The sequence below is a fragment of the Phyllobates terribilis genome, unplaced genomic scaffold, assembly GCF_046119375.1.
Source record: "Phyllobates terribilis strain yellow unplaced genomic scaffold, ASM4611937v1 Scaffold_314__1_contigs__length_2217976, whole genome shotgun sequence".
Classification (NCBI taxonomy): Eukaryota; Metazoa; Chordata; class Amphibia; order Anura; family Dendrobatidae; genus Phyllobates; species Phyllobates terribilis.
The window spans coordinates 1178929-1195302 of record NW_027363074.1 but is presented as its reverse complement, the minus strand read 5'-3'; positions in this window follow the sequence as shown (position 1 = coordinate 1195302).

The window sequence follows — 16374 nt, the reverse complement described above, 5'->3', positions numbered from 1 at the left end:
GGCTGTATGTGGAGTCATCATACTATGTACAGGGCTGTATGTGGAGCCATCATACTATGTACAGGACTGTATGTGGAGTCATCATACTATGTACAGGACTGTATGTTTGGTCATCATACTATGTGCAGGACTGTATGTGGAGTCATCATACTATGTGCAGGGCTGTATGTTTGGTCATCATACTATGTGCAGGACTGTATGTGGAGTCATCATACTATGTACAGGGCTGTATGTGGAGCCATCATACTATGTACAGGGCTGTATGTGGAGCCATCATACTATGTACAGGACTGTATGTGGAGCCATCATACTATGTACAGGGCTGTATGTGGAGTCATCATACTATGTACAGGGCTGTATGTGGAGCCATCATACTATGTACAGGACTGTATGTGGAGTCATCATACTATGTACAGGGCTGTATGTGGATCCATCATACTATGTACAGGGCTGTATGTGGAGCCATCATACTATGTACAGGACTGTATGTGGAGCCATCATACTATGTACAGGACTGTATGTGGAGCCATCATACTATGTGCAGGACTGTATGTGGAGTCATCATACTATGTACAGGGCTGTATGTGGAGTCATCATACTATGTACAGGGCTGTATGTGGAGCCATCATACTATGTACAGGACTGTATGTGGAGCCATCATACTATGTACAGGGCTGTATGTGGAGCCATCATACTATGTACAGGGCTGTATGTGGAGCCATCATACTATGTACAGGACTATATGTGGAGCCATCATACTATGTACAGGGCTGTATGTGGAGCCATCATACTATGTACAGGACTGTATGTGGAGCCATCATACTATGTACAGGGCTGTATGTGGAGCCATCATACTATGTGCAGGACTGTATGTGGAGCCATCATACTATGTACAGGGCTGTATGTGGAGCCATCACACTATGTACAGGACTGTATGTGGAGTCATCATACTATGTACAGGACTGTATGTGGAGCCATCATACTATGTACAGGACTGTATGTGAAGCCATCATACTATGTACAGGACTGTATGTGGAGCCATCATACTATGTACAGGACTGTATGTGGAGCCATCATACTATGTACAGGGCTGTATGTGGAGTCATCATACTATGTACAGGACTGTATGTGGAGCCATCATACTATGTACAGGGCTGTATGTGGAGCCATCATACTATGTACAGGGCTGTATGTGGAGCCATCATACTATGTACAGGACTGTATGTGGAGCCATCATACTATGTACAGGGCTGTATGTGGAGCCATCATACTATGTACAGGACTGTATGTGGAGCCATCATACTATCTGCAGGACTGTATGTGGAGTCATCATACTATGTACAGGGCTGTATGTGGAGCCATCATACTATGTACAGGACTGTATGTGGAGCCATCATACTATGTACAGGGCTGTATGTGGAGTCATCATACTATGTACAGGGCTGTATGTGGAGCCATCATACTATGTACAGGGCTGTATGTGGAGCCATCATACTATGTGCAGGACTGTATGTGGAGCCATCATACTATGTACAGGACTGTATGTGGAGCCATCACACTATGTACAGGACTGTATGTGGAGTCATCATACTATGTACAGGACTGTATGTGGAGCCATCATACTATGTACAGGACTGTATGTGGAGTCATCATACTATGTACAGGGTTGTATGTGGAGTCATCATACTATGTACAGGACTGTATGTGGAGCCATCATACTATGTACAGGGCTGTATGTGGAGCAATTATACTATGTGCAGGACTGTATGTGGAGGCATCATACTATGTACAGGGCTGTATGTGGAGCAATTATACTATGTGCAGGACTGTATGTGGAGGCATCATACTATGTACAGGGCTGTATGTGGAGCAATTATACTATGTGCAGGACTGTATGTGGAGCCATCATACTATGTACAGGACTGTATGTGGAGCCATCATACTATGTACAGGACTGTATGTGGAGCCATCATACTATGTACAGGGCTGTATGTGGAGCAATCATACTATGTACAGGGCTGTATGTGGAGCCATCATACTATGTACAGGGCTGTATGTGGAGCCATCATACTATGTACAGGGCTGTATGTGGAGCCATCATACTATGTACAGGACTGTATGTGGAGCCATCATACTATGTACAGGACTGTATGTGGAGCCATCATACTATGTACAGGACTGTATGTGGAGCCATCATACTATGTACAGGGCTGTATGTGGAGCCATCATACTATGTACAGGGCTGTATGTGGAGCAATTATACTATGTGCAGGACTGTATGTGGAGGCATCATACTATGTACAGGGCTGTATGTGGAGCAATTATACTATGTGCAGGACTGTATGTGGAGGCATCATACTATGTACAGGGCTGTATGTGGAGCAATTATACTATGTGCAGGACTGTATGTGGAGCCATCATACTATGTACAGGACTGTATGTGGAGCCATCATACTATGTACAGGACTGTATGTGGAGCCATCATACTATGTACAGGGCTGTATGTGGAGCAATCATACTATGTACAGGACTGTATGTGAAGTCATCATACTATGTACAGGGCTGTATGTGGAGCCATCATACTATGTACAGGGCTGTATGTGGAGCAATTATACTATGTGCAGGACTGTATGTGGAGGCATCATACTATGTACAGGACTGTATGTGGAGCCATCATACTATGTATAGGACTGTATGTGAAGTCATCATACTATGTACAGGGCTGTATGTGGAGCCATCATACTATGTACAGGGCTGTATGTGGAGCCATCATACTATGTACAGAGCTGTATGTGAAGTCATCATACTATGTACAGGACTGTATGTGGAGCAATCATACTATGTATAGGACTGTATGTGAAGTCATCATACTATGTACAGGGCTGTATGTGGAGCCATCATACTATGTACAGAGCTGTATGTGAAGTCATCATACTATGTACAGGACTGTATGTGGAGCAATCATACTATGTATAGGACTGTATGTGAAGTCATCATACTATGTACAGGGCTGTATGTGGAGCAATCATACTATGTATAGGACTGTATGTGAAGTCATCATACTATGTACAGGGCTGTATGTGGAGCCATCATACTATGTACAGGGCTGTATGTGGAGCCATCATACTATGTACAGAGCTGTATGTGAAGTCATCATACTATGTACAGGACTGTATGTGAAGTCATCATACTATGTACAGGGCTGTATGTGGAGTCATCATACTATGTACAGGACTGTATGTGGAGTCATCATACTATGTACAGGGCTGTATGTGGAGTCATCATACTATGTACAGGGCTGTATGTGGAGCCATCATACTATGTGCAGGACTGTATGTGGAGACATCATACTATGTACAGGGCTGTATGTGGAGCCATCATACTATGTACAGGGCTGTATGTGGAGCCATCATCCTATGTACAGGGCTGTATGTGGAGCCATCATACTATGTACAGGGCTGTATGTGGAGCCATCATACTATGTACAGGGCTGTATGTGGAGTCATCATACTATGTACAGGGCTGTATGTGGAGCCATCATACTATGTACAGGGCTGTATGTGGAGCCATCATACTATGTACAGGGCTGTATGTGGAGCCATCATACTATGTACAGGGCTGTATGTGGAGTCATCATACTATGTACAGGACTGTATGTGGAGCCATCATACTATGTACAGGACTGTATGTGGAGCCATCATACTATGTACAGGGCTGTATGTGGAGCCATCATACTATGTACAGGGCTGTATGTGGAGCCATCATACTATGTACAGGACTGTATGTGGAGCCATCATACTATGTACAGGACTGTATGTGGAGCCATCATACTATGTACAGGACTGTATGTGGAGCCATCATACTATGTACAGGACTGTATGTGGAGCCATCATACTATGTACAGGGCTGTATGTGGAGCCATCATACTATGTACAGGACTGTATGTGGAGCCATCATACTATGTACAGGGCTGTATGCGGAGCCATCATACTATGTACAGGGCTGTATGTGGAGCCATCATACTATGTACAGGGCTGTATGTGGAGACATCATACTATGTACAGGGCTGTATGTGGAGCCATCATACTATGTACAGGGCTGTATGTGGAGCCATCATACTATGTGCAGGACTGTATGTGGAGACATCATACTATGTACAGGGCTGTATGTGGAGCCATCATACTATGTACAGGGCTGTATGTGGAGCCATCATACTATGTACAGGGCTGTATGTGGAGCCATCATACTATGTACAGGGCTGTATGTGGAGCCATCATACTATGTACAGGGCTGTATGTGGAGCCATCATACTATGTACAGGGCTGTATGTGGAGCCATCATACTATGTACAGGACTGTATGTGGAGCCATCATACTATGTACAGGGCTGTATGTGGAGCCATCATACTATGTACAGGGCTGTATGTGGAGCCATCATACTATGTACAGGACTGTATGTGGAGCCATCATACTATGTACAGGACTGTATGTGGAGCCATCATACTATGTACAGGGCTGTATGTGGAGCCATCATACTATGTACAGGACTGTATGTGGAGCCATCATACTATGTACAGGGCTGTATGTGGAGCCATCATACTATGTACAGGGCTGTATGTGGAGCCATCATACTATGTACAGGGCTGTATGTGGAGCCATCATACTATGTACAGGACTGTATGTGGGGCCATCATACTATGTACAGGGCTGTATGTGGAGTCATCATCCTATGTACAGGGCTGTATGTGGAGCCATCATACTATGTACACGGCTGTATGTGGAGCCATCATACTATGTACAGGGCTGTATGTGGAGCCATCATACTATGTGCAGGACTGTATGTGGGGCCATCATACTATGTAGAGAACTGTATGTGGAGCCATCAGACTATGTACAGGACTGTATGTGGAGTCATCATACTATGTACAGGGCTGTATGTGGAGCCATCATACTATGTGCAGGACTGTATGTGGGGCCATCATACTATGTACAGGACTGTATGTGGAGTCATCATACTATGTACAGGACTGTATGTGGAGTCATCATACTATGTACAGGACTGTATGTGGGGCCATCATACTATGTACAGGACTGTATGTGGGGCCATCATACTATGTACAGGACTGTATGTGGAGCCATCATACTATGTACAGGACTGTATGTGGAGTCATCATACTATGTACAGGACTGTATGTGGAGTCATCATACTATGTACAGGACTGTATGTGGAGTCATCATACTATGTACAGGACTGTATGTGGAGTCATCATACTATGTACAGGACTGTATGTGGAGCCATCATACTATGTACAGGACTGTATGTGGAGTCATCATACTATGTACAGGACTGTATGTGGAGCCATCATACTATGTACAGGACTGTATGTGGAGTCATCATACTATGTGCAGGACTGTATGTGGGGCCATCATACTATGTACAGGACTGTATGTGGAGCCATCATACTATGTACAGGACTGTATGTGGAGTCATCATACTATGTACAGGACTGTATGTGGAGTCATCATACTATGTACAGGACTGTATGTGGGGCCATCATACTATGTACAGGACTGTATGTGGGGCCATCATACTATGTACAGGACTGTATGTGGAGCCATCATACTATGTACAGGACTGTATGTGGAGTCATCATACTATGTACAGGACTGTATGTGGGGCCATCATACTATGTACAGGACTGTATGTGGGGCCATCATACTATGTACAGGACTGTATGTGGAGCCATCATACTATGTACAGGACTGTATGTGGAGTCATCATACTATGTACAGGACTGTATGTGGGGCCATCATACTATGTACAGGACTGTATGTGGGGCCATCACACTATGTACAGGACTGTATGTGGAGCCATCATACTATGTACAGGACTGTATGTGGAGCCATCATACTATGTACAGGACTGTATGTGGAGTCATCATACTATGTACAGGACTGTATGTGGAGTCATCATACTATGTACAGGGCTGTATGTGGAGTCATCATACTATGTACAGGACTGTATGTGGAGTCATCACACTATGTACAGTACTGTATGTGGAGCCATCATACTATGTACAGGGCTGTATGTGGAGTCATCATACTATGTACAGGACTGTATGTGGAGCCATCATACTATGTACAGGGCTGTATGTGGAGCCATCATACTATGTACAGGGCTGTATGTGGAGCAATCATACTATGTACAGGGCTGTATGTGGAGTCATCATACTATGTACAGGGCTGTATGTGAAGTCATCATACTATGTACAGGGCTGTATGTGAAGTCATCATACTATGTACAGGGCTGTATGTGGAGTCATCATACTATGTACAGGGCTGTATGTGGAGTCATCATACTATGTACAGGACTGTATGTGGAGCCATCATACTATGTACAGTGCTGTATGTGGAGCCATCATACTATGTACAGGGCTGTATGTGGAGCCATCATACTATGTACAGGGCTGTATGTGGAGCCATCATACTATGTACAGGGCTGTATGTGGAGCCATCATACTATGTACAGGACTGTATGTGGAGCCATCATACTATGTACAGGGCTGTATGTGGAGTCATCATACTATGTACAGGACTGTATGTGGAGTCATCATACTATGTACAGGACTGTATGTGGAGCCATCATACTATGTACAGGACTGTATGTGGAGCCATCATACTATGTACAGGACTGTATGTGGAGCCATCATACTATGTACAGGGCTGTATGTGGAGTCATCATACTATGTACAGGACTGTATGTGGAGTCATCATACTATGTACAGGACTGTATGTGGAGCCATCATACTATGTACAGGACTGTATGTGGAGCCATCATACTATGTACAGGACTGTATCTGGAGCCATCATACTATGTACAGGGCTGTATGTGGAGCCATCATACTATGTACAGGGCTGTATGTGGAGCCATCATACTATGTACAGGACTGTATGTGGAGCCATCATACTATGTACAGGACTGTATGTGGAGCCATCATACTATGTACAGGGTTGTATGTGGAGTCATCATACTATGTACAGGGCTGTATGTGGAGCCATCATACTATGTACAGGACTGTATGTGGAGCCATCATACTATGTACAGGACTGTATGTGGAGCCATCATACTATGTGCAGGGCTGTATGTGGAGCCATCATACTATGTACAGGGCTGTATGTGGAGTCATCATACTATGTACAGGGCTGTATGTGGAGTCATCATACTATGTACAGGGCTGTATGTGGAGCCATCATACTATGTACAGGACTGTATGTGGAGCCATCATACTATGTACAGGACTGTATGTGGAGTCATCATACTATGTACAGGACTGTATGTGGAGCCATCATACTATGTACAGGACTGTATGTGGAGTCATCATACTATGTACAGGACTGTATGTGGAGTCATCATACTATGTACAGGACTGTATGTGGAGTCATCATACTATGTACAGGGCTGTATGTGGAGCCATCATACTATGTACAGGACTGTATGTGGAGTCATCATACTATGTACAGGGCTGTATGTGGAGCCATCATACTATGTACAGGACTGTATGTGGAGCCATCATACTATGTACAGGACTGTATGTGGAGCCATCATACTATGTGCAGGACTGTATGTGGAGCCATCATACTATGTACAGGACTGTATGTGGAGCCATCATACTATGTGCAGGACTGTATGTGGAGTCATCATACTATGTACAGGACTGTATGTGGAGCCATCATACTATGTACAGGGCTGTATGTGGAGCCATCATACTATGTACAGGGCTGTATGTGGAGCCATCATACTATGTGCAGGACTGTATGTGGAGTCATCATACTATGTACAGGGCTGTATGTGGAGCCATCATACTATGTACAGGACTGTATGTGGAGTCATCATACTATGTACAGGACTGTATGTGGAGCCATCATACTATGTACAGGACTGTATGTGGAGTCATCATACTATGTACAGGACTGTATGTGGAGTCATCATACTATGTACAGGGCTGTATGTGGAGTCATCATACTATGTACAGGGCTGTATGTGGAGCCATCATACTATGTACAGGGCTGTATGTGGAGCCATCATACTATGTACAGGGCTGTATGTGGAGCCATCATACTATGTACAGGACTGTATGTGGAGTCATCATACTATGTACAGGGCTGTATGTGGAGTCATCATACTATGTACAGGGCTGTATGTGGAGCCATCATACTATGTACAGGGCTGTATGTGGAGCCATCATACTATGTACAGGACTGTATGTGGAGTCATCATACTATGTACAGGACTGTATGTGGAGTCATCATACTATGTACAGGGCTGTATGTGGAGCCATCATACTATGTACAGGACTGTATGTGGAGCCATCATACTATGTACAGGACTGTATGTGGAGTCATCATACTATGTACAGGACTGTATGTGGAGTCATCATACTATGTACAGGGCTGTATGTGGAGCCATCATACTATGTACAGGACTGTATGTGGAGCCATCATACTATGTACAGGACTGTATGTGGAGTCATCATACTATGTACAGGACTGTATGTGGAGTCATCATACTATGTACAGGACTGTATGTGGAGCCATCATACTATGTACAGGACTGTATGTGGAGTCATCATACTATGTACAGGACTGTATGTGGAGTCATCATACTATGTACAGGGCTGTATGTGGAGCCATCATACTATGTACAGGACTGTATGTGGAGTCATCATACTATGTACAGGACTGTATGTGGAGTCATCACACTATGTACAGTACTGTATGTGGAGCCATCATACTATGTACAGGACTGTATGTGGAGCCATCATACTATGTACAGGGCTGTATGTGGAGCAATCATACTATGTATAGGACTGTATGTGGAGTCATCATACTATGTACAGGACTGTATGTGGAGCCATCATACTATGTACAGGGCTGTATGTGGAGTCATCATACTATGTACAGGGCTGTATGTGGAGCCATCATACTATGTACAGGACTGTATGTGGAGTCATCATACTATGTACAGGGCTGTATGTGGAGCCATCATACTATGTACAGTGCTGTATGTGGAGCCATCATACTATGTACAGGGCTGTATGTGGAGTCATCATATTATGTACAGGGCTGTATGTGGAGCCATCATACTATGTACAGGGCTGTATGTGGAGCCATCATACTATGTGCAGGACTGTATGTGGAGCCATCATACTATGTATAGGGCTGTATGTGGAGCCATCATACTATGTACAGGGCTGTATGTGGAGCCATCATACTATGTGCAGGACTGTATGTGGGGCCATCATACTATGTACAGGACTGTATGTGGAGCCATCATACTATGTACAGGACTGTATGTGGAGTCATCATACTATGTACAGGACTGTATGTGGAGTCATCATACTATGTACAGGACTGTATGTGGAGTCATCATACTATGTATAGGGCTGTATGTGGAGCCATCATACTATGTGCAGGACTGTATGTGGAGCCATCATACTATGTATAGGGCTGTATGTGGAGCCATCATACTATGTACAGGGCTGTATGTGGAGCCATCATACTATGTGCAGGACTGTATGTGGGGCCATCATACTATGTACAGGACTGTATGTGGAGCCATCATACTATGTACAGGACTGTATGTGGAGTCATCATACTATGTACAGGACTGTATGTGGAGTCATCATACTATGTACAGGACTGTATGTGGAGTCATCATACTATGTACAGGACTGTATGTGGAGCCATCATACTATGTACAGGACTGTATGTGGAGTCATCATACTATGTACAGGACTGTATGTGGAGTCATCATACTATGTACAGGGCTGTATGTGGAGCCATCATACTATGTACAGGGCTGTATGTGGAGCCATCATACTATGTACAGGGCTGTATGTGGAGCCATCATACTATGTACAGGGCTGTATGTGGAGCCATCATACTATGTGCAGGACTGTATGTGGAGTCATCATACTATGTACAGGGCTGTATGTGGAGCCATCATACTATGTACAGGGCTGTATGTGGAGCCATCATACTATGTACAGGACTGTATGTGGAGTCATCATACTATGTACAGGACTGTATGTGGAGTCATCATACTATGTACAGGGCTGTATGTGGAGCCATCATACTATGTACAGGGCTGTATGTGGAGCCATCATACTATGTACAGGACTGTATGTGGAGCCATCATACTATGTACAGGGCTGTATGTGGAGCCATCATACTATGTACAGGACTGTATGTGGAGTCATCATACTATGTACAGGACTGTATGTGGAGTCATCATACTATGTACAGGGCTGTATGTGGAGCCATCATACTATGTACAGGGCTGTATGTGGAGCCATCATACTATGTACAGGACTGTATGTGGAGTCATCATACTATGTACAGGACTGTATGTGGAGTCATCATACTATGTACAGGACTGTATGTGGAGCCATCATACTATGTACAGGACTGTATGTGGAGTCATCATACTATGTACAGGACTGTATGTGGAGTCATCATACTATGTACAGGGCTGTATGTGGAGCCATCATACTATGTACAGGGCTGTATGTGGAGCCATCATACTATGTACAGGACTGTATGTGGAGTCATCATACTATGTACAGGACTGTATGTGGAGTCATCACACTATGTACAGTACTGTATGTGGAGCCATCATACTATGTACAGGACTGTATGTGGAGCCATGATACTATGTACAGGACTGTATGTGGAGTCATCATACTATGTACAGGGCTGTATGTGGAGCAATCATACTATGTATAGGACTGTATGTGAAGTCATCATACTATGTACAGGGCTGTATGTGGAGCCATCACACTATGTACAGGACTGTATGTGGAGCCATCATACTATGTACAGGGCTGTATGTGGAGTCATCATACTATGTACAGGGCTGTATGTGGAGCAATCATACTATGTATAGGACTGTATGTGAAGTCATCATACTATGTACAGGGCTGTATGTGGAGCCATCATACTATGTACAGGGCTGTATGTGGAGTCATCATACTATGTACAGGACTGTATGTGAAGTCATCATACTATGTACATTGCTGTATGTGGAGCAATTATACTATGTGCAGGACTGTATGTGGAGCCATCATACTATGTACAGGACTGTATGTGGAGCCATCATACTATGTACAGGGCTGTATGTGGAGCCATCATACTATGTACAGGGCTGTATGTGGAGCCATCATACTATGTACAGGACTGTATGTGGAGCCATCATACTATGTACAGGACTGTATGTGGAGCCATCATACTATGTACAGGACTGTATGTGGAGCCATCATACTATGTACAGGGCTGTATGTGGAGCAATTATACTATGTGCAGGACTGTATGTGGAGCCATCATACTATGTACAGGACTGTATGTGGAGCCATCATACTATGTACAGGGCTGTATGTGGAGCCATCATACTATGTACAGGGCTGTATGTGGAGCCATCATACTATGTACAGGACTGTATGTGGAGCCATCATACTATGTACAGGACTGTATGTGGAGCCATCATACTATGTACAGGACTGTATGTGGAGCCATCATACTATGTACAGGGCTGTATGTGGAGCCATCATACTATGTACAGGGTTGTATGTGGAGCCATCATACTATGTACAGGGCTGTATGTGGAGCCATCATACTATGTACAGGGCTGTATGTGGAGCCATCATACTATGTGCAGGACTGTATGTGGAGCCATCATACTATGTAAAGGGCTGTATGTGGAGCCATCATACTATGTACAGGGCTGTATGTGGAGTCATCATACTATGTGCAGGACTGTATGTGGAGCCATCATACTATGTACAGGGCTGTATGTGGAGCCATCATACTATGTACAGGGCTGTATGTGGAGCCATCATACTATGTACAGGGCTGTATGTGGAGTCATCATACTATGTACAGGGCTGTATGTGGAGCCATCATACTATGTACAGGGCTGTATGTGGAGTCATCATACTATGTACAGGACTGTATGTGGAGCCATCATACTATGTACAGGACTGTATGTGGAGCCATCATACTATGTACAGGGCTGTATGTGGAGCCATCATACTATGTACAGGGTTGTATGTGGAGCCATCATACTATGTACAGGGTTGTATGTGGAGCCATCATACTATGTACAGGGTTGTATGTGGAGCCATCATACTATGTACAGGGCTGTATGTGGAGCCATCATACTATGTACAGGACTGTATGTGGAGCCATCATACTATGTACAGGGCTGTATGTGGAGTCATCATACTATGTACAGGGCTGTATGTGGAGCCATCATACTATGTACAGGGCTGTATGTGGAGCCATCATACTATGTACAGGACTGTATGTGGAGTCATCATACTATGTACAGGACTGTATGTGGAGTCATCATACTATGTACAGGGCTGTATGTGGAGCCATCATACTATGTACAGGGCTGTATGTGGAGCCATCATACTATGTGCAGGACTGTATGTGGAGCCATCATACTATGTAAAGGGCTGTATGTGGAGCCATCATACTATGTACAGGGCTGTATGTGGAGCCATCATACTATGTACAGGGCTGTATGTGGAGCCATCATACTATGTACAGGGCTGTATGTGGAGCCATCATACTATGTACAGGGCTGTATGTGGAGCCATCATACTATGTACAGGGCTGTATGTGGAGCCATCATACTATGTACAGGGCTGTATGTGGAGCCATCATACTATGTACAGGGCTGTATGTGGAGCCATCATACTATGTGCAGGACTGTATGTGGAGCCATCATACTATGTACAGGGCTGTATGTGGAGCCATCATACTATGTGCAGGACTGTATGTGGAGCCATCATACTATGTACAGGGCTGTATGTGGAGCCATCATACTATGTACAGGGCTGTATGTGGAGCCATCATACTATGTACAGGGCTGTATGTGGAGTCATCATACTATGTACAGGGCTGTATGTGGAGTCATCATACTATGTACAGGACTGTATGTGGAGTCATCATACTATGTACAGGGCTGTATGTGGAGTCATCATACTATGTACAGGGCTGTATGTGGAGCCATCATACTATGTACAGGGCTGTATGTGGAGCCATCATACTATGTACAGGGCTGTATGTGGAGCCATCATACTATGTGCAGGACTGTATGTGGAGCCATCATACTATGTACAGGGCTGTATGTGGAGCCATCATACTATGTGCAGGACTGTATGTGGAGCCATCATACTATGTACAGGGCTGTATGTGGAGCCATCATACTATGTACAGGGCTGTATGTGGAGCCATCATACTATGTACAGGGCTGTATGTGGAGTCATCATACTATGTACAGGGTTGTATGTGGAGCCATCATACTATGTACAGGGCTGTATGTGGAGCCATCATACTATGTACAGGACTGTATGTGGAGCCATCATACTATGTACAGGGCTGTATGTGGAGTCATCATACTATGTACAGGGCTGTATGTGGAGCCATCATACTATGTACAGGGCTGTATGTGGAGTCATCATACTATGTACAGGGCTGTATGTGGAGCCATCATACTATGTACAGGACTGTATGTGGAGTCATCATACTATGTACAGGGCTGTATGTGGAGCAATTATACTATGTGCAGGACTGTATGTGGAGGCATCATACTATGTACAGGACTGTATGTGGAGCCATCATACTATGTACAGGACTGTATGTGGAGCCATCATACTATGTACAGGGCTGTATGTGGAGCAATCATACTATGTATAGGACTGTATGTGGAGTCATCATACTATGTACAGGGCTGTATGTGGAGTCATCATACTATGTACAGGACTGTATGTGGAGCAATTATACTATGTACAGGACTGTATGTGGAGGCATCATACTATGTACAGGACTGTATGTGGAGCAATTATACTATGTACAGGACTGTATGTGGAGGCATCATACTATGTACAGGGCTGTATGTGGAGTCATCATACTATGTACAGGACTGTATGTGGAGCAATTATACTATGTACAGGACTGTATGTGAAGTCATCATACTATGTACAGGACTGTATGTGGAGCAATTATACTATGTACAGGACTGTATGTGGAGGCATCATACTATGTACAGGGCTGTATGTGGAGCAATCATACTATGTATAGGACTGTATGTGAAGTCATCATACTATGTACAGGGCTGTATGTGGAGCCATCATACTATGTACAGGGCTGTATGTGGAGCCATCATACTATGTACAGGACTGTATGTGGAGCCATCATACTATGTACAGGGCTGTATGTGGAGCAATCATACTATGTATAGGACTGTATGTGAAGTCATCATACTATGTACAGGGCTGTATGTGGAGTCATCATACTATGTACAGGGCTGTATGTGGAGTCATCATACTATGTACAGGACTGTATGTGGAGTCATCATACTATGTACAGGACTGTATGTGGAGTCATCATACTATGTACAGGGCTGTATGTGGAGTCATCATACTATGTACAGGGCTGTATGTGGAGCCATCATACTATGTACAGGGCTGTATGTGGAGCCATCATACTATGTGCAGGACTGTATGTGGAGCCATCATACTATGTACAGGGCTGTATGTGGAGCCATCATACTATGTACAGGGCTGTATGTGGAGCCATCATACTATGTACAGGACTGTATGTGGAGCCATCATACTATGTACAGGGCTGTATGTGGAGCCATCATACTATGTGCAGGACTGTATGTGGAGCCATCATACTATGTACAGGGCTGTATGTGGAGCCATCATACTATGTACAGGGCTGTATGTGGAGCCATCATACTATGTACAGGACTGTATGTGGAGCCATCATACTATGTACAGGGCGGTATGTGGAGTCATCATACTATGTACAGGACTGTATGTGGAGTCATCATACTATGTACAGGGCTGTATGTGGAGTCATCATACTATGTACAGGGCTGTATGTGGAGCCATCATACTATGTGCAGGACTGTATGTGGAGCCATCATACTATGTACAGGGCTGTATGTGGAGTCATCATACTATGTGCAGGGCTGTATGTGGAGTCATCATACTATGTACAGGGCTGTATGTGGAGTCATCATACTATGTGCAGGGCTGTATGTGGAGTCATCATACTATGTACAGGGCTGTATGTGGAGTCATCATACTATGTACAGGGCTGTATGTGGAGCCATCATACTATGTGCAGGACTGTATGTGGAGCCATCATACTATGTACAGGGCTGTATGTGGAGTCATCATACTATGTGCAGGGCTGTATGTGGAGTCATCATACTATGTACAGGGCTGTATGTGGAGTCATCATACTATGTACAGGACTGTATGTGGAGTCATCATACTATGTACAGGGCTGTATGTGGAGTCATCATACTATGTACAGGGCTGTATGTGGAGCCATCATACTATGTGCAGGACTGTATGTGGAGTCATCATACTATGTACAGGGCTGTATGTGGAGCCATCATACTATGTACAGGGCTGTATGTGGAGTCATCATACTATGTACAGGGCTGTATGTGGAGCCATCATACTATGTACAGGGCTGTATGTGGAGTCATCATACTATGTACAGGACTGTATGTGGAGCCATCATACTATGTACAGGGCTGTATGTGGAGTCATCATACTATGTACAGGGCTGTATGTGGAGTCATCATACTATGTACAGGGCTGTATGTGGAGCCATCATACTATGTACAGGGCTGTATGTGGAGCAATTATACTATGTGCAGGACTGTATGTGGAGGCATCATACTATGTACAGGACTGTATGTGGAGCCATCATACTATGTACAGGACTGTATGTGGAGCCATCATACTATGTACAGGACTGTATGTGGAGCCATCATACTATGTACAGGGCTGTATGTGGAGCAATCATACTATGTATAGGACTGTATGTGAAGTCATCATACTATGTACAGGGCTGTATGTGGAGCCATCATACTATGTACAGGACTGTATGTGAAGTCATCATACTATGTACAGGGCTGTATGTGGAGTCATCATACTATGTACAGGGCTGTATGTGGAGCAATTATACTATGTGCAGGGCTGTATGTGGAGTCATCATACTATGTACAGGGCTGTATGTGGAGCAATTATACTATGTGCAGGACTGTATGTGGAGGCATCATACTATGCACAGGACTGTATGTGGAGCCATCATACTATGTACAGGACTGTATGTGGAGCCATCATACTATGTACAGGGCTGTATGTGGAGCAATCATACTATGTATAGGACTGTATGTGAAGTCATCATACTATGTACAGGGCTGTATGTGGAGTCATCATACTATGTACAGGGCTGTATGTGGAGTCATCATACTATGTACAGGACTGTATGTGGAGTCATCATA